This window comes from Physella acuta, unplaced genomic scaffold, assembly GCF_028476545.2.
Source record: "Physella acuta isolate Inbredline_101_S28 unplaced genomic scaffold, ASM2847654v3 ptg001377l, whole genome shotgun sequence".
NCBI classification, from domain to species: Eukaryota; Metazoa; Mollusca; class Gastropoda; family Physidae; genus Physella; species Physella acuta.
In genome coordinates, this window is record NW_026732892.1 from 74,629 (window position 1) to 95,000 (window position 20,372).

The window sequence follows — 20,372 nt, forward strand, 5'->3', positions numbered from 1 at the left end:
CCCTAGTCCTAATTAGCTTGTGCCCTAGTCCTAATTAGAGTGTTTCCTAGTCTTAATTGGGGTTTGTCCTAGTCCTAATTAAAGTGTATCCTAGTCCTAATTGGGGTGTGCCCTAGTCCTAATTAGAGTGTATCCTAGTCCTAATTGGGTTGTGTCCTAGTCCTAATTAGAGTGCTCAGTCTTAGTTTGATTGTGTCCTACTGTGTGTGTCCATGTTTGCTATACAAGTGTCCTAGTCCTAATTGAGGTGTGCCCTAGTCCTAATTAGCGTGTGCCGTAGTCCTAATTAGAGTGTTTCCTAGTCTTAGTTTGACTGTGTCCTATCGCTAATTTGAGTGTCCTTGTTAGCTATACGAGCGTCCTAGTCCTTAAGAAATGTCATGTGCTCGCTAGAGTGGCATAGTTTTACAAGATTGTCTTCATCGTTAAACTTTACGAGTAGCTTGATCCATTCTAAGCCATAGTGCTAATGCTAAAGTGGTACTTTACTCCATTTCTGGTTTCTAAACTAACTCTAACATGAGTACAGTTTCAGGGAAAATGATGAAGTATAATACATTCACGGGTTTCTGTCCAATTTTGAAAGTAGTGCTTATTATTTCCCATTCCTAAAAAATTATACGAATTTTCCTGTCTTCTTTGTGATTCTACTCCATTTTGTTTTTAAAAGTTGATATAATATTTATTTTATTTTTTAAATTAGTGCGGGGCCGAATAATTTGGGAAATACGTATAAATGTATAAATAACTTCAAAATGCGCTGAAAATAAAATAATACAGCCTCATATTTTAAAATAAAATCATCTATTGCTCAAGAAATCTCTTACACATTTTATCGACAAAGTCCTTTAGTTTTTTCTCAATAACAAAACAAGCAGTTATTTTTACATCAATTTTTGTTACCAGGATAGACAACTCAAATTGAAATTATTAAATAAGTAGTATAAAATGAAACCCTGCGCTTGTAAAAATATTCCTTGAATTGTTTTTTTGATTAAATAAATTAAAAAATTTCCTTTTAAATTCTATTTTCAAATATTTATTTTAATATAAATAGAAATTTAAATTTTAGTGTTTCAGTAATTCAAAACTGTTAATATAAATACATTACAAATATTTTTGAAGAAGCTTCCACGAAATGTGATCAATTGGTCGACTATGTGAACAAACATATATAATCGTTTTTAAGTTCTCGGATATTTTTCACCCTGTCCTAAAGGATTCATGTATAACAATTTTAGGCTGGAATCTATATTATTTACAACCATTTATTTTTCAAATTTACATTCTCGAATACAAAACTGGTGTTATTTATAACCAAGGAAAAAGAAAAAAAATGCAATAATTTAATAAAATTGAAACAATTTTATTTTTAATTTTTAATACTCCTCCCCCCCCCCCCCTCTATATTATATTAAAGCTCCTACGAAAAGAAAAGAGCACATCAAAGAAACTGACACACATAACATATTTATGCTATAACAACCATCAATACATATTTTAAACAAGAAAAAAAAACATTACATAACCAGGTTCATAATCAAACTGATAAAATAACAACACGTTAAATATGTAAACAAAATATACAAGAAACTGAGAAACATTTAATTAGATGGTATGTCAAAACAGAAAACAAATGGTACAGGCGAAAATATGAAATATCACCAATCAAACAGCCACAATAAATAAAGCAATCACACATAATTAACACGACTAGACAAAGAACAGAAGTCGAAAACAGACTAGTAGCAACGGCTATTTATAGATCGACTATATGTAAATAAAGGAATAAAATCAGGTTTTATTTTTAAAAATACTCCGACATCGAGTTAAAAGAAATATTTCAAGCAAAGCTAAGACAGACTGGGAACTCTCACCTAACTAAAAACAGCTTCGCAATCTTATATATTTATTAGCTACCAACAATATAATCTATTTAAACACGCAGACATACACCATCCTCTTAAAAGAGTTGTTTGCAGGTAAATCTTATTAACACTGAATTCGGACAATTCTCAAAAAATCAATCGTGAAAATAAAAACCTCAGGTACTTGACAGTGGAAATGGACAAGTACGTAGTATCATATGCTTCAATGTATTTCAGAGAAATACAAAACTGCTAAACCCATCAGAAGCAAACAGTGGCGTAGCCAGGATCGTCTCAAGGAGGGGGGTTCCAATTTTTACCCGGGGACAAGCTTTAGATTTGCACCCCTCCCCCCACTCAAACTTTCGATTTGCACCCCCCCCCTCATACTTTATATATATACCGAGGGGTCTATGGGGGGGGGGGGGGTTATGACCCCCCTAACCCCCCCCCCTCCCCGCCTACGCCACTGGAAGCAAATAATTATCATCTTGTATTTACATTTTTTTTAAAGAAACAACCGATCACAAGGTGACGATTTTGGATCAAGAAGAATTTAGGAATGATAAATCAGTATAAGTATTAAAGCAACCCTTTTCCCACGGTCGTTTTTTTTCTGGCCACAATGTCAACCTTTGGCTTCACAGCAGAAGATGGAGCACAGTAAACTAAGCAGTCAAAAGAAACATGAGTTACAGACCATATTTTAGTCTAGTTCTTTTGCCATTTTACTTTTTTCATTTAATTATTATATATACAATTTATGATCAAGGCGCTTAAACTGTTTAAAGCTAAGAAGTAAATTATTTTAAAAAAATTTTAAATATTTTTTTTAAAACTACAGTGGGAGGACTACTATAGTACTCAATATATTATCCAGACTGCTGATAATATAATTTTTCTTTACTCCCAAATCACTTTCAACCCCACTTATAAGCCCATACCTGATTAGCCCAGCACCCTGAAGAGAGAGAAAATTATAAGTAAACCATACTAAATGAAAGAAAGTACGGCAGAAAGAAGTAAAACTATTGTAAAATCTGTATCAGTCCTCACAAGCCGACGATGAAAACTGTAATACTAAAGCGAACATAGCAAGGCAAACTGACGCTGTAAATTATCTGAGGCAAAAAAAAAAATAGACAGCTAGATTTTGCTAATTCTTGTAATTTCGAAATTGAGTAAAAAAAAGCAGTCATCTCTAGCTTAAGGGGGCAGTATCACCCAGACTAAGGGAGGAAAACAAAAATATTCACACAAAAAAAACTATTCGACATACATATGTCAAAATTGTACAGCAGTAGTAATGCTTCTTCTGCTATAATACAGTATATAAATTGTAGGGTATATGTATAGCAACATATTTGCAAATAAATATTTTGTTAATATTTTATTACATTTTGAATTTTTTTGTAAACAATTTTCCGAAACCATAAGTAAAGTATTTAAAATTTGGTATAAACCTTCCTTGCGTTAATGGCTATCGTCGGAACTAAAATCATAGGATTCTAATGAGGGATACATTTTTTAGAAAATTTCTAAGTTCGAATTTTTTGGTCTGACTTTGAAAAATTCTAAAAATTTCAAAATTTGCCACAATGGATATCTTCTAGTTCCAGCGATAGGCCATCCTGTTATGCATCTCTCTGTGTAATTTCAGCAGGAAGGGCCTAAATGTTGGAAAACCGCAGCCACAAATTACTTTGTAAAAAATTTTTGGTTAAAAAATTTATAAAAAATGTTTGCATCATACATTAACTTTCTTTTATGTGCTGTTTTATAGCTCCTTATTAATTACTATTATGGTAAAAAAATTATGTGTGTATGTGTAATAGTTTTTTTTTGGCAAATTTTTTCGTCAATTTTCAAATGTCTGGGTGATACTGCCCCCTTAAATTAAGTAAAAAGTAAAAGGTCACCAACCAGGTTACTTGCTCGTAATAATATTATATGGATCTGTTAGCTGTGTTTACTTACAATACAGGGGAAGTAACTCAATTATTTGCAGCTATGAAATATTTTCTGGGTTATATACCCTGCAGTGTAAGAATTCAAAATTCAACTTTGCGTTTCATTCATTCCACATAGGACATTAATTATAGGTTAGCTCTTAAATATTCAGGGGACAATGCTATTTATTAATATAGAATTTTTTAAATTTGAGCAGACCATAAGAAATAATTGGGATTCATTTCAAATTGAATACCTCTAGAGGTAGAAGACTATGGAATACATACAGGGCGTCCAGAGCAACATAGCGAGGTGGGGTGCTGGGTGCTAGTTGATGTTGGACGGTCTAAAATATATAGGACGTCTATGTTGGGTGAGGCTGACAGAATAGGAGAGATGTTGGACGACGGTCTAAAATATATAGGACGTCTATGTTGGGTGAGGCTGACAGAATAGGAGAGATGTTGGACGGTCTAAAATATATAGGACGTCTATGTTGGGTGAGGCTGACAGAATAGGAGAGATGTTGGATGACGGTCTAAAATATATAGGACGTATATGTTGGGTGAGGCTGACAGAATAGGAGAGATGTTGGACGGTCTAAAATATATAGGACGTCTATGTTGGGTGAGGCTGACAGAATAGGAGAGATGTTGGACGGTCTAAAATATATAGGACGTCTATGTTGGGTGAGGCTGACAGAATAGGAGAGATGTTGGACGACGGTCTAAAATATATAGGACGTCTATGTTGGGTGAGGCTGACAGAATAGGAGAGATATTGGACGACGGTCTAAAATATATAGGACGTCTATGTTGGGTGAGGCTGACAGAATAGGAGAGATGTTGGACGGTCTAAAATATATAGGACGTCTATGTTGGGTGAGGCTGACAGAATAGGAGAGATGTTGGACGACGGTCTAAAATATATAGGACGTCTATGTTGGGTGAGGCTGACAGAATAGGAGAGATGTTGGACGGTCTAAAATATATAGGACGTCTATGTTGGGTGAGGCTGACAGAATAGGAGAGATGTTGGACGACGGTCTAAAATATATAGGACGTCTATGTTGGGTGAGGCTGACAGAATAGGAGAGATGTTGGACGACCTAAAATATATAGGACGTCTATGTTGGGTGAGGCTGACAGAATAGGAGAGATGTTGGACGGTCTAAAATATATAGGACGTCTATGTTGGGTGAGGCTGACAGAATAGGAGAGATGTTGGATGACGGTCTAAAATGTATAGGACGTATATGTTGGGTGAGGCTGACAGAATAGGAGAGATGTTGGACGGTCTAAAATATATAGGACGTCTATGTTGGGTGAGGCTGACAGAATAGGAGAGATGTTGGACGGTCTAAAATATATAGGACGTCTATGTTGGGTGAGGCTGACAGAATAGGAGAGATGTTGGATGACGGTCTAAAATATATAGGACGTATATGTTGGGTGAGGCTGACAGAATAGGAGAGATGTTGGACGGTCTAAAATATATAGGACGTCTATGTTGGGTGAGGCTGACAGAATAGGAGAGATGTTGGACGACGGTCTAAAATATATAGGACGTCTATGTTGGGTGAGGCTGACAGAATAGGAGAGATATTGGACGACGGTCTAAAATATATAGGACGTCTATGTTGGGTGAGGCTGACAGAATAGGAGAGATGTTGGACGGTCTAAAATATATAGGACGTCTATGTTGGGTGAGGCTGACAGAATAGGAGAGATGTTGGACGACGGTCTAAAATATATAGGACGTCTATGTTGGGTGAGGCTGACAGAATAGGAGAGATGTTGGACGACGGTCTAAAATATATAGGACGTCTATGTTGGGTGAGGCTGACAGAATAGGAGAGATGTTGGACGACGGTCTAAAATATATAGGACGTCTATGTTGGGTGAGGCTGACAGAATAGGAGAGATGTTGGACGGTCTAAAATATATAGGACGTCTATGTTGGGTGAGGCTGACAGAATAGGAGAGATGTTGGACGGTCTAAAATATATAGGACGTCTATGTTGGGTGAGGCTAACAGAATAGGAGAGATGTTGGATGACGGTCTAAAATATATAGGACGTATATGTTGGGTGAGGGTGACAGAATAGGAGAGATGTTGGACGACGGTCTAAAATATATAGGACGTCTATGTTGGGTGAGGCTGACAGAATAGGAGAGATGTTGGACGGTCTAAAATATATAGGACGTCTATGTTGGGTGAGGCTGACAGAATAGGAGAGATGTTGGACGGTCTAAAATATATAGGACGTATATGTTGGGTGAGGCTGACAGAATAGGAGAGATGTTGGACAACGGTCTAAAATATATAGGACGTCTATGTTGGGTGAGGCTGACAGAATAGGAGAGATGTTGGACGGTCTAAAATATATAGGACGTCTATGTTGGGTGAGGCTGACAGAATAGGAGAGGTGTTGGACTGTCTAAAATATATAGGACGTCTATGTTGGGTGAGGCTGACAGAATAGGAGAGATGTTGGACGACGGTCTAAAATATATAGGACGTCTATGTTGGGTGAGGCTGACAGAATAGGAGAGGTGTTGGACTGTCTAAAATATATAGGACGTCTTTGTTGGGTGAGGCTGACAGAATAGGAGATATGTTGGACGGTCTAAAATATATAGGACGTCTTTGCTGGGCATGATAACGAAATTCATCCGTCATGATATATCAGTCAGTGGCGTAGCGACGGGGGGGGGGGGGGGGTGACACCATGTAGGGGCGGTGACATCAAGGCAAAAAAATAGCAAATCATAAAAATGATAATTCCACTTAATTAACTTATTAATTCGAGTGTTAAAAGTCGTTTGTCAAATCCCGACAAGGGTGGAGAGGGGGAGGGGAGTGCGAATCGAAAGTTGAAAGTTTGTCCCCGGGCGCTGAGAAGGGTCGCTACGCCATTAAGTGCCGTCCCGGGTAACACCCGACCTCGCTACACCACTGATGCCAGGTATCGTACTGTCTTACACGAGTGCTCTAGATCTAATTTTAGCGTCTTTGTTTGTTGTAGTCCTCATTTGAGAGTGTCCTGGTTCTACTTTGAGTGTGTCCTGGTCCCCATTTGAGTGTTTCATAGTCCTAATTTTAGCGTCCATGTTTATTTGTTATTTGAGTGTCCTAGTCCTCCGGAATGTCCTAGTCATGTAATAGTAGCTAAGTCCTACACGATTGCTCTAGCCGTAACGAGGGTCCTGATCTATTATAAGAAACGAGCCGACCCGCTGCGTAACATACGCCGCTATTTAGTTGTATTTTTTTCTACTTTTCGGTAATTTATAATTTGTGAATTCGACAGTACCAATGCTGCCACTGAAAATATTTGCTTAAAAACACTAAAACCCCTTCACCCCCCCCCCCCCCCCCCCACGTGAAAACAGCCTCCTCTTAGTTACCTCCTCTAAGTTTAAAATCGTTTCAAACTAAATTATCTGCCCCTAATAGCCGTCACCAAACCCGTCTCTATGATAGTAAAATGTAAACAGCTCACCAGACAATTTGGGGGTGGGGTGGGGGTGGTAGTGATAGTGATAGAGAGAAAGAGAGGGGACTGCAAGGAGACGCTTGCAGCTTGTTTTCTAACGGCTCCCAGAAGAGAATTATATATATAGATAGATAGATTCAACTTCGGCTTTTCCATCGGGTTTTTTTTTTTTCAAGGGAAAAAACTCAAAACTAGATTTCATAATAATGAACTTTTTAAAAAAAAAATCATGTCTCAAACGCTATACACTATTTTTAATTGTAAACAACAAAATTTCATGATTTAAAAAAAAATAATTAACTAATTTTAACTAATAAATGTGTATTTAATATTATGGTGTATCATTAATCTAATAACATCAATGATTCGAAACCCTAATTAACATAACACGTTTGCTATTTAAAACACACTCTTTTCTCGTTAATGTTGTTTATTTCCCGCATTGCATTTCTCTAATTCTATTGGTCATAGAGACACTTTTCAAAAAAAAAAAACCAACCTGAAACTGAAAATGCAAATGTGTAATTAAATGATGATCCAATGGATTTTTTTCCTCAGCGTGGTAGGCTGAGGGGACGAAGGGGGGGGGGGGGGGGGAGAGGGGGAATTTTTTTATTTTTTTTTTTTTTTTTTAAAGTAGAACTGAAATGAATTTGGGATTACAGAGAATTAAAATGATACAAGTTTTAAGCAATCGTAAAAGCTATGTTATTACAATGAGATACGTAAAAGCAAACACTCTTCCCTTTCAAACATCTATATCTTTAATTAATTCAATTGTTTTAAACATTTAAATCAGTAATAATAATTTATTTGATAGATTTTACACAGCATCAAAGACATGAACATCAATTGCATATATAATAATCAAATGGAGAAAATAAAATGGCATAAGAACTAGACTAAAATAAGGTGTGCAAACTAGGTTTCTCTTGACTGCTTAGTTTACTGTGCTTTGTCCTTAGCTGAGGAGTCAAAAGTTCACATTGTAGCCCACATGGACAGAAATAAAAACGACCGTGGGAGAAGTGTCTCTGTAATACACATACTGATCTATCATTCCAAAACTTTCCATGACATAAAATTGACCCTTGGCAATGAGGGCACGCTACCTTGAAAAATCCGCCAGTCCGGTTGAGTGGGGGGAAGTGTGTGTGTGGGGGGGGGGGGGTGGTGAGGTGTGTATCTCTTTCTACCATTCAGGTTGTGCACTTTTAAAAACCTGGGAAACAGAAGACTGTTCTAATGTTAATTTACTTGAGGGCTGATCGAGTGATGTTTAGCTTGAGACTGTCGATATTAATTATTCATCTAGTTTATTTGCTTCTTCTGTTGTTCCAATGTTAGTTTCCTGTAAAAGTAGGATGTCAATATTGTGTTTATTTATTATGTTGTTTATATAATGTGTTTGTCCCTAGCCCCCCCCTGATGTTCAATGTTGCCAGAGTTAGCATGAATTATTTGGGGTTTTCTTTCGAACATCTGTTTCTGGAGTGCTGGATGGTGGTGGTCTTTTAACGCCAAACTTTCCAACCGCTGGTTTGCTATCCCGTTGGGCCCTGGTCACGACCCTTTGAGGTGGCTTTACTGTAGGTAATTGATTTTTACTTGAACTGATTGCTTGACTAAATGACAGTTGACCTGATACCTTTGTTGCTGATATACTTTGTGAGCTTTTATTTTCCTTTAGCGGTTTCGTTATGTTTTCTGAACTAGTGTTATCTTGAAGAATATCATTTATTGTTTCGTCGACAGCCTCCAAATTTTCTTGATTCCCATCTTTTTGAGACCCTGTTACTATGGAATTTCTGATCGCTATTGTCTCCATGGCTTCGGCCTCTATGGTGGTTTCTGTTACGCTTTCGTTAACTTGCTGTGATGCTGCAGTAGTGTGATCCTTTGCAGCCTCCCTAACAAAGTCATTGACACTATCAAAAGTTTTAATTTCTACATTGGGATCAAGAGTCAGGCAACAGATAATTCCAACCCTCAGTCCTGTATTCCAAGTCTGCCACCGCAACAAGAAACAAAGGGTTAAAGATGCTAAAGTTGATGTGGATAAAAAAAATAGTTATATCTCTAAGAAAGATAGGAAGAGGGCCACAGTGAATGTCAGTGAACAAGAGAAAAGCAACATCTTAGCAGCTAAATCGCTGGATAATGTTTGGGTCCACAAGTTTTATCCAGTCCAGCACTTCTCTATTCAAGAGGCTTTACTGCGGCACAAGGCATTTGCCCAGCCAGCAATGCTGGATAACATGAGGGGATTATTTTACCTGAGCATGAGGCTAGACCTAACTACCAAAAAAAGGTAGGCCCCCTATACCATGTGCTAGACCTAACTACCAAAAAAAGGTAGACCCCCTATACCATGAGGCTATACCTAACTACCAAACAAAAGGTAGGCCCCCTATACCATGTGCTAGACCTAACTACCAAAAAAGGTAGGCCCCCTATACCATGTGCTAGACCTAACTACCAAAAAAAAGGTAGGCCCCCTATACCATGTGCTAGACCTAACTACCAAAAAAAGGTAGGCCCCCTATACCATGTGCTAGACCTAACTACCAAAAAAAAAAGGTAGGCCCCCTATACCATGTGCTAGACCTAACTACCAAAAAAAAGGTAGGCCCCCTATACCATGTGCTAGACCTAACTACCAAAAAAAGGTAGGCCCCCTATACCATGTGCTAGACCTAACTACCAAAAAAAGGTAGGCCCCCTATACCATGTGCTAGACCTAACTACCAAAAAAAGGTAGGCCCCCTATACCATGTGCTAGACCTAACTACCAAAAAAGGTAGGCCCCCTATACCATGTGCTAGACCTAACTACCAAAAAAAGGTAGGCCCCCTATACCATGTGCTAGACCTAACTACCAAAAAAAGGTAGGCCCCCTATAGCATGGGGCTAGACCTAACTACCAAAAAAAGGTAGGCCCCCTATACCATGTGCTAGACCTAACTACCAAAAAAAGGTAGGCCCCCTATACCATGTGCTAGACCTAACTACCAAAAAAAGGTAGGCCCCCTATACCATGTGCTAGACCTAACTACCAAAAAAAGGTAGGCCCCCTATACCATGTGCTAGACCTAACTACCAAAAAAAGGTAGGCCCCCTATACCATGTGCTAGACCTAACTACCAAAAAAAGGTAGGCCCCCTATACCATGTGCTAGACCTAACTACCAAAAAAAGGTAGGCCCCCTATACCATGTGCTAGACCTAACTACCAAAAAAAGGTAGGCCCCCTATACCATGTGCTAGACCTAACTACCAAAAAAAAAGGTAGGCCCCCTATACCATGTGCTAGACCTAACTACCAAAAAAAAAGGTAGGCCCCCTATACCATGTGCTTGACCTAACTACCAAAAAAGGTAGGCCCCCTATACCATGTGCTAGACCTAACTACCAAAAAAAAGGTAGGCCCCCTATACCATGTGCTAGACCTAACTACCAAAAAAAGGTAGGCCCCCTATACCATGTGCTAGACCTAACTACCAAAAAAGGTAGGCCCCCTATACCATGTGCTAGACCTAACTACCAAAAAAAAGGTAGGCCCCCTATACCATGTGCTAGACCTAACTACCAAAAAAAGGTAGGCCCCCTATACCATGTGCTAGACCTAACTACCAAAAAAAGGTAGGCCCCCTATACCATGTGCTAGACCTAACTACCAAAAAAAGGTAGGCCCCCTATACCATGTGCTAGACCTAACTACCAAAAAAAAAGGTAGGCCCCCTATACCATGTGCTAGACCTAACTACCAAAAAAAAAGGTAGGCCCCCTATACCATGTGCTTGACCTAACTACCAAAAAAGGTAGGCCCCCTATACCATGTGCTAGACCTAACTACCAAAAAAAAGGTAGGCCCCCTATACCATGTGCTAGACCTAACTACCAAAAAAAGGTAGGCCCCCTATACCATGTGCTAGACCTAACTACCAAAAAAGGTAGGCCCCCTATACCATGTGCTAGACCTAACTACCAAAAAAAAGGTAGGCCCCCTATACCATGTGCTAGACCTAACTACCAAAAAAAGGTAGGCCCCCTATACCATGTGCTAGACCTAACTACCAAAAAAGGTAGGCCCCCTATACCATGTGCTAGACCTAACTACCAAAAAAAAGGTAGGCCCCCTATACCATGTGCTAGACCTAACTACCAAAAAAAGGTAGGCCCCCTATACCATGTGCTAGACCTAACTACCAAAAAAAAAAGGTAGGCCCCCTATACCATGTGCTAGACCTAACTACCAAAAAAAGGTAGGCCCCCTATACCATGTGCTAGACCTAACTACCAAAAAAAGGTAGGCCCCCTATACCATGTGCTAGACCTAACTACCAAAAAAAGGTAGGCCCCCTATACCATGTGCTAGACCTAACTACCAAAAAAAGGTAGGCCCCCTATACCATGTGCTAGACCTAACTACCAAAAAAAAAAGGTAGGCCCCCTATACCATGTGCTAGACCTAACTACCAAAAAAAGGTAGGCCCCCTATACCATGTGCTAGACCTAACTACCAAAAAAAGGTAGGCCCCCTATACCATGTGCTAGACCTAACTACCAAAAAAAGGTAGGCCCCCTATACCATGTGCTAGACCTAACTACCAAAAAAAGGTAGGCCCCCTATACCATGTGCTAGACCTAACTACCAAAAAAAGGTAGGCCCCCTATACCATGTGCTAGACCTAACTACCAAAAAAAGGTAGTCGTGTGAGTCTCTTCGATTTGTCGTGTTTTACCCCTAGACAGCATTAACGAGCTCACGGCAAGTTGTTGAGATTCCGTTACAACGTCTTCTATCGGTACCATACCAAACGAACCTGGGGTGTCCGCTCCCTCCGCGGCTGTCGGAGGTCGGACATAACACCCTATACCATGAGGCTGGACCTAACTACCAAAAAAAAATGTAGCCCCCCTATACCATGTGCTAGACCTAACTACCAAAAAAAAGGTAGGCCCCCTATACCATGTGCTAGACCTAACTACCAAAAAAAGGTAGGCCCCCTATACCATGAGGCTAGACCTAACTACCAAAAAAAAAGGTAGGCCCCCTATACCATGTGCTAGACCTAACTACCAAAAAAAGGTAGGCCCCCTATTCCATGAGGCTAGACCTAACTACCAAAAAAAGGTAGGCCCCCTATACCATGAGGCTAGACCTAACTACCAAAAAAAAGGTAGGCCCCCTATATCATGAGGCTAGACCTAACTACCAAAAAAAAGGTAGGCCCCCTATACCATGTGCTAGACCTAACTACCAAAAAAAGGTAGGCCCCCTATAGCATGGGGCTAGACCTAACTACCAAAAAAAAGGTAGGCCCCCTATACCATGAGGCTGGACCTAACTACCAAAAAAAAAAGACAAAATTTATGGGAACAGTTGGAACAACTGTCAGACTTCCATATGAATTCCCATTTGGTTCACCACCAGCTATTCTTGTTTTGTGTAAGGCGCCAGAGAAGATGAAACTTGCCACATCACTGGGTGCTAAACTAGTTGGAACTCCGGAAGAAGTTCTTAAAATGATCACCACTGGAGTGTTGAAGGCCACAGACTTTAAGCATGTGCTGTGCACAACAGATTGTGGGACTGAAATTTTACCTCTACGTAATTACTTGAGAGATACATTTCCACAGAGAGCAAAAGGTAACTTTTTGTTTGTGTCATGTGAGAGTGATGATTGTAAACATAAGAACCCTCCACATCTCCTCTTGTCCACCCACAGGTACTTTGGGAAGTGACCTACAAGCAATGTGGGACAAGTTTTTCTAAGGCTACACAGTGGAATCTCAGAAAGTGACAGAATCATTAGGATAGTTACAAGTTCTTTTGGGTTTGATTGAGCAGCCTGTTGAACACTTGGTTGAAAACTTTCAAATTTACATTGAAGAGGTCAGCAAACATTAAAGTATTGCATTAGGTCCTTTCATAACATCCATATCACTAGTGGCCCCACCCTCCCCTGAAGAGATTGCCCTTAGAGTAGAAGACTATGCTCCTGGTTACAAAAAATGAAGAAGTTGATTCAGATGAGGAGGAGGAGATGTCTGTGAAAGCTGCTTGATGGACCCCAAATATCTGGAGGATTTTATTGGAGGGTTGACTGAATAAAATTTGATTTGTTATAAAAAAAAAATAGAGACCCTTTTCCCCACGATCGTTTAACTTTCTGTCCATTGGGGGCTACAATGTGAACATGTGACTTTGCACCTGAGGAGGTAGCACAGTAAACTAAGCAGTCAAATAAAACCGAGTATGCACATCTTATATTAGTCTAGTTCGTATGCCATTTTATTTTCTCCATTTAATTACTATATATATATATATATATATATATATATATATATATATATATATATATATATATATATATATATATATATATATATATATATATATATATATATATATATATATATATATATATATATATATACAATTGATATTCATTTCTTTGAAAAGGTATAAAACCATCCAATAAATTACTATTACTATTTTAAATGCTTAAAACGAATTTTTTTTAAATGTGGGAGAACTGCTATAGATATAGTTGTTTGAAAGTGAAGAATGTTTGATTGGATGTGTCTCATTGTAATAACATAACTTTTCCGGTTGTTTAAAATTTGTATAATTTTAATTCTTTGTAATCCCAAATTTATTTCAGCACTACCCCCCTCAGCCCACCACGCCGATGGAAAAAAAATCACATTGAATCATCATTTAATTATACATTTGCATTTTCAGTTTTTTTTTTTTTTTTTTTTTTTTTTTTTTATAAAAGAGGGTCGCTACTCACAAAAGTTTGGGAGCCACTGGTCCAAAATATATAGGACGTCTATGTTGGGTGAGGCTGACAGAATAGGAGAGATGTTGGACAACGGTCTAAAATATATAGGACGTCTATGTTGGGTGAGGCTGACAGAATAGTAGAGATGTTGGACGACGGTCTAAAATATATAGGACGTCTATGTTGGGTGAGGCTGACAGAATAGGAGAGATGTTGGACGGTCTAAAATATATAGGACGTCTATGTTGGGTGAGGCTGACAGAATAGTAGAGATGTTGGACGACGGTCTAAAATATATAGGACGTCTATGTTGGGTGAGGCTAACAGAATAGGAGAGATGTTGGACGGTCTAAAATATATAGGACGTCTATGTTGGGTGAGGCTGACAGAATAGGAGAGATGTTGGACGACGGTCTAAAATATATAGGACGTCTATGTTGGGTGAGGCTGACAGAATAGGAGAGATGTTGGACGACGGTCTAAAATATATAGGACGTCTATGTTGGGTGAGGCTGACAGAATAGGAGAGATGTTGGATGGTCTAAAATATATAGGACGTCTATGTTGGGTGAGGCTGACAGAATAGGAGAGATGTTGGATGGTCTAAAATATATAGGACGTCTATGTTGGGTGAGGCTGACAGAATAGGAGAGATGTTGGACGGTCTAAAATATATAGGACGTCTATGTTGGGTGAGGCTGACAGAATAGGAGAGATGTTGGACGACGGTCTAAAATATATAGGACGTCTATGTTGGGTGAGGCTGACAGAATAGGTGAGATGTTGGATGGTCTAAAATATATAGGACGTCTATGTTGGGTGAGGCTGACAGAATAGGAGAGATGTTGGATGGTCTAAGATATATAGGAATGGGGTCATCCATAAATGACGTCACGCTTTTTTTGACGATTTTTACCTCCCCCCTCCCTTCCGTCACACGTCGTCCCAAAAAGCCCCCCCCCCACCACTAAAATGACGTCACACCTCAGCCTACAACCACCTCAAAATTGCAGTTGAATTTTTTTTTATACCTCGATATTTTTTTTAAAATCTTGTCTGAACTCTGTCAAAATAGAGTATTTTAATCTATTGCTATTACAATTTATTTAAACATTTTTTCTAAAACGCGTAATAACGTCTAAGATTCGTTTTCTAACATTGTTTTTTTTATAAAGCAAAAGTGTGACGTCGCAGCAACTTATCGCCCCCCCCCCCCTCCGCCTCATCACACACCGTCACAAAATTAAGAACCCCCCTCGCCCCTACGAGTGTGACGTCATTGATGGACAGCCCCAATCAGTCATGGTCCTACTTTAAGTCTGTCGTGGTTCTTCTTTGTGTGTCGTGGTCCTACTTTATGTGTGTCGTGGTCCTACTTTATGTGTGTCGTGGTCCTACTTTATGTGTGTCGTGGTCCTACTTTATGTGTGTCGTGGTCCTACTTTATGTGTGTCGTGGTCCTACTTTGAATGTGTCCTAATCTTAATTTGAGCGTCCATGTTTATTTGTTATATGAGTGTCCTAGTCCTCCGGAATGTCCAAGTCATGTAATAGAAGCTAAGTCCTACACGATTGCTCTGGTTGTAAAGAGGATCCTGATCCATTATAAAAAATTCAACTTCAGTTTTTCTAACTGGTTTTTTTCTAAGGGAAAGAACTCAAAACTAGATTTCAAAATAAAGAACTTTTTTAAAAAATTCATGTCATAAATGCTATATACTACTTTTAATTGTAAACAACAAAATTTTATGACATTAAAACAGATTTTTAAAATGTCAACTATAAAATGTTAATTCAACATTAAAGTGTATCATTAATCCAATAAAATCAGAGATTCGAAACTCTAATAAACATAAAACGTTTGCTATTTAAAAAACACTCTTTACCCATTAATATTGTTTTCTCGGCACGGACGATTGTCTCTAATTGTGTTGGTCATAGAGACCCTTTTCACACGGTCGTTTAACTTTCTGTCCATGGGTGGCTACAATGTGAACATGTGACTTCGCATCTGAGGAGGTAGCACAGTATACTTAGCAGTCAAATAAAACCGAGTTTGCACAGCTTATACTAGTCTAGTTCGTATGCTATTTTATTTTCTCCATTTAATTACTATATATATATATATATATATATATATATATATATATATATATATATATATATATATATATATGTGTGTGTGTGTGTGTATATATATATACTTGATGTTCATTTCTGTTAATAGGTGTAAAACCATCAAATAAATTATTATTACTATTTTAAATGTTTAAAACGATTTTTTTTAAATGTGTGATGACTGCTGTAGATATAGATTTTTGAAAGGGAAGAATGTTTGCTTTGATGTGTCTCATTGTAATTACAAAACGTTTCCGATTGTTTAAAATTTTTATCACTTTAATTCTCTGTATTTCCAAATTTATTTCAGGTCTACCCCCCTCAGCCCACCACGCCGATGGAAAAAAAATCACATTGAATCATCATTTAATTTTAAATTTGCATTTTAAGGTTGCTTTTTTTTATGTAAAGGGGGGTCGCAACTCGAAAAAGTTTGAGAACCACTGGTCTAAAATATAGGACGTCTATGTTGGGTGAGGCTGACAGAATAGGAGAGATGTTGGACGACGGTCTAAAATATATAGGACGTCTATGTTGGGTGAGGCTGACAGAATAGGAGAGATGTTGGACGACGGTCTAAAATATATAAGACGTCTATGTTGGGTGAGGCTGACAGAATAGGAGAGATGTTGGACGACGGTCTAAAATATATAGGACGTCTATGTTGGGTGAGGCTGACAGAATAGGAGAGATGTTGGACGACGGTCTAAAATATATAGGACGTCTATGTTGGGTGAGGCTGACAGAATAGGAGAGATGTTGGACGGTCTAAAATATATAGGACGTCTATGTTGGGTGAGGCTGACGAATAGGAGAGATGTTGGACGGTCTAAAATATATAGGACGTCTATGTTGGGTGAGGCTGACAGAATAGGAGAGATGTTGGACGACGGTCTAAAATATATAGGACGTCTATGTTGGGTGAGGCTGACAGAATAGGAGAGATGTTGGACGACGGTCTAAAATATATAGGACGTCTATGTTGGGTGAGGCTGACGAATAGGAGAGATGTTGGACGGTCTAAAATATATAGGACGTCTATGTTGGGTGAGGCTGACAGAATAGGAGAGATGTTGGACGACGGTCTAAAATATATAGGACGTCTATGTTGGGTGAGGCTGACAGAATAGGAGAGATGTTGGACGGTCTAAAATATATAGGACGTCTATGTTGGGTGAGGCTGACAGAATAGGAGAGATGTTGGACAACGGTCTAAAATATATAGGACGTCTATGTTGGGTGAGGCTGACAGAATAGGAGAGATGTTGGACGACGGTCTAAAATATATAGGACGTCTATGTTGGGTGAGGCTGACGAATAGGAGAGATGTTGGACGACGGTCTAAAATATATAGGACGTCTATGTTAGGTGAGGCTGACAGAATAGGAGAGATGTTGGACGACGGTCTAAAATATATAGGACGTCTATGTTGGGTGAGGCTGACGAATAGGAGAGATGTTGGACGACGGTCTAAAATATATAGGACGTCTATGTTGGGTGAGGCTGACAGAATAGGAGAGATGTTGGACGACGGTCTAAAATATATAGGACGTCTATCTTGGGTGAGGCTGATAGAATAGGAGAGATGTTGGACGGTCTAAAATATATAGGACGTCTATGTTGGGTGATGATGACAGAATAGAAGAGATGTTGGACGACGGTCTAAAATATATAGGACGTCTATGTTGGGTGAGGCTGGCGAATAGGAGAGATGTTGGACGACGGTCTAAAATATATAGGACGTCTATGTTGGGTGAGGCTGACAGAATAGGAGAGATGTTAGACGGTCTAAAATATATAAGACGTCTATGTTGGGTGAGGCTGACAGAATAGGTGAGATGTTGGACGACGGTCTAAAATATATAGGACGTCTATGTTGGGTGAGGCTGACAGAATTGGAGAGATGTTGGACGACGGTCTAAAATATATAGGACGTCTATGTTGGATGAGGCTGACAGAATAGGAGAGATGTTGTATGGTCTAAGATATATAGGAATGGGGTCATCCATAAATGACGTCACGCTTTTTTTTTTGACGATTTTTACCTCCCCCCTCCCTTCCGTCACACGTCGTCCCAAAAAGCCCCCCCCCACCACTAAAATGACGTCACACCTCAGCCTACAACCACCTCAAAATTGCAGTTGAATTTTTTTTTATACCTCGATATTTTTTTTTAAATCTTGTCTAAACTCTGTCAAAATAGAGTATTTTAATCTATTGCTATTACAATTTATTTAAACATTTTTTCTAAATCGCGTAATAACGTCTAAGATTCGTTTTCTAACATTGTTTTTTTTATAATGCAAAAGTGTGACGTCGCAGCAACTTATCGCCCCCCCCCCCCTCCGCCTCATCACACACCGTCACAAAATTAAGAACCCCCCCTCGCCCCTACGAGTGTGACGTCATTGATGGACAGCCCCAATCAGTCATGGTCCTACTTTAAGTCTGTCGTGGTTCTTCTTTGTGTGTCGTGGTCCTACTTTATGTGTGTCGTGGTCCTACTTTATGTGTGTCGTGGTCCTACTTTATGTGTGTCGTGGTCCTACTTTATGTGTGTCGTGGTCCTACTTTATGTGTGTCGTGGTCCTACTTTATGTGTGTCGTGGTCCTACTTTATGTGTGTCGTGGTCCTACTTTGAATGTGTCCTAATCTTAATTTGAGCGTCCATGTTATATGTTATATGAGTGTCATAGTCCTCCGGAATGTCCGAGTCATGTAATAGAAGCTAAGTCCTACACGATTGCTCTGGTCGTAAAGAGGATCCTGATCCATTATAAAAAATTCAACTTCAGTTTTTGTAACTGGTTTTTTTCTAAGGGAAAGAACTCAAAACTAGATTTCAAAATAAAGAACTTTTTAAAAAAATTCATGTCATAAATGCTATATACTACTTTTAATTGTAAACAACAAAATTTTATGACATTAAAACAGATTTTTAAAATGTCAACTATAAAATGTTAATTCAACATTATAGTGTATCATTAATCCAATAAAATCAGAGATTCGAAACTCTAATAAACATAATACGTTTGCTATTTAAAAAACACTCTTTACCCATTAACATTGCTTTTTTGGCACGGACGATTGTCTCTAATTTTGTTGGTCATAGAGACCCTTTTCACACGGTCGTTTAACTTTCTGTCCATGGGTGGCTACAATGTGAACATGTGACTTCGCATCTGAGGAGGTAGCACAGTATACTTAGCAGTCAAATAAAACCGAGTTTGCACAGCTTATACTAGTCTAGTTCGTATGCTATTTTATTTTCTCCATTTAATTACTATATATATATATATATATATATATATATATATATATATATATATATATATATATATATATATATATACATATATATGTATATATATATATATATAGATATATATATATATATATATATATGTGTGTGTGTGTGTATATATATACTTGATGTTCATTTCTGTTAAGAGGTGTAAAACCATCAAATAAATTATTATTACTATTTTAAGTGTTTAAAACGATTTTTTTAAATGTGTGATGACTGCTGTAGATATAGATTTTTGAAAGGGAAGAATGTTTGCTTTGATGTTTCTCATTGTAATTACAAAACGTTTCCGATTGTTTAAAATTTTTATCACTTTAATTCTCTGTATTTCCAAATTTATTTCAGGTCTACCCCCCTCAGCCCACCACGCCGATGGAAAAAAAATCACCTTGAATCATCATTTAATTTTAAATTTGCATTTTAAGGTTGCTTTTTTTATGTAAAGGGGGGTCGCAACTCGAAAAAGTTTGAGAACCACTGGTCTAAAATATATAGGACGTCTATGTTGGGTGAGGCTGACAGAATAGGAGAGATGTTGGACGACGGTCTAAAATATATAGGACGTCTATGTTGGGTGAGGCTGACAGAATAGGAGAGATGTTGGACGGTCTAAAATATATAGGACGTCTTTGTTGGGTGAGGCTGACAGAATAGGAGAGATGTTGGATGGTCTAAAATATATAGGACGTCTATGTTGGGTGAGGCTGGCAGAATAGGAGAGATGTTGGACAACGGTCTAAAATATATAGGACGTCTATGTTGGGTGAGGCTGACAGAATAGGAGAGATGTTGGACGACGGTCTAAAATATATAGGACGTCTATGTTGGGTGAGGCT

General features: G+C 38.5%; 1 pseudogene; it reads left to right on the plus strand.

The window, feature by feature from the left end:
• Positions 1-2,521: 2,521 nt before the first annotated feature.
• On the plus strand, positions 2,522-13,449 carry LOC131927154 (uncharacterized; annotated as a pseudogene).
• The last annotated feature ends 6,923 nt before the right edge of the window (positions 13,450-20,372 follow it).